The following is a 1,192-nucleotide window of genomic DNA, read 5'->3' as shown; positions in this document are numbered from 1 at the left end:
TGATTCTATGTGAAGCCTGATTAACGTAGTACTTTGAGGAATGTTTGCGAGTTTCCTGCTATAAAGCTAGGACTATTACTAAACCCTGTTTGCTTACGTAAAATCCTCTTAACTAATTTGCTAATTTGCGTGTAGCATAAATTTTTCTCATGCTCACGAAGATAATCTTCACATTTGACCTTAAAGAAAAACACAAATGAGAAAGTGTCACAAACGGAGAGCAAAAATTGTTGATAAGATTATAACTCCATAATAAATGTTTTGTAAGAACATTTTTTGTTGGGGCATTAAGAGCCACTGACCATAACTATCGAAAATCCCCCGACAGTTGCAAAATATATCACACAAGACCTTTTTTAAAGGCCTTTAAATGGGCCATGACAGCTGTTTAGCGGTTCACGTTGCATTTTTGAAAAAATAGCCCAAACTCTTTTAAACCTGGACGTGCCGCTTATTGCAGGCCAAAATGGAGTGTTGTAGGAGGATGTAGCAACGTGTGAAATTTGCAAGAGGGTATCGCGCTTCATGCATTCTTCATACAACACACCTAGTCGGCATATTTCAGACAATATCTACGACAACCTTCCCAAACAAGAGAAAATGTGTGAAATGCAGATTTTCGTGTTCTCGATTTGACGTCACATTACCGCTAGAACCACTTCTCTTTAAACTCGATCGTGAGCCAAGATGGCGGCCGATTTTCCGTGTATTGACTGGGCACAGAAAATTGAAGATTTGAGCAAGTAAAAAAAAAAAAAATTGCACAGAAATACTCCAAAAAATACGCTTATTTCGTTAAGTGAAAAACATTTTTGGGTTTAGGTGCACTTTAAGTTTATATGGCAGACCTGTCCATAGGCTACTGAAGTTGACGTTTATTTTACCTCCGGTAAAGACTCAAGGTACTTTATTTCAACGGGTCACTATTTACACTTAAACGTAACAACATAACAAGAACTATAATTTTTCCAAGAGATAGTAGGACTATCTGCTAGCTTACAAAATTTAAAAGCGGGAGTGCGTCGCGTTGTGGCGTAGAAAGGCACCGAAGTTGCATAATTTTTCGTTGCTTTACGGGGGGAGGGGGGGGAACAACGGCTATTTAGGCGTGTTTTGAACTTTACGATTTTACGGAGAAAAAAAAAAAGGGTGATAGAAGTTTTTGATATAATTTCGAAAAAGGTTCATTAAA

This window comes from Stylophora pistillata, chromosome 2, assembly GCF_964205215.1.
Source record: "Stylophora pistillata chromosome 2, jaStyPist1.2, whole genome shotgun sequence".
Lineage (NCBI taxonomy): Eukaryota > Metazoa > Cnidaria > Anthozoa > Scleractinia > Pocilloporidae > Stylophora > Stylophora pistillata.
This window is presented reverse-complemented; position numbering follows the sequence as displayed.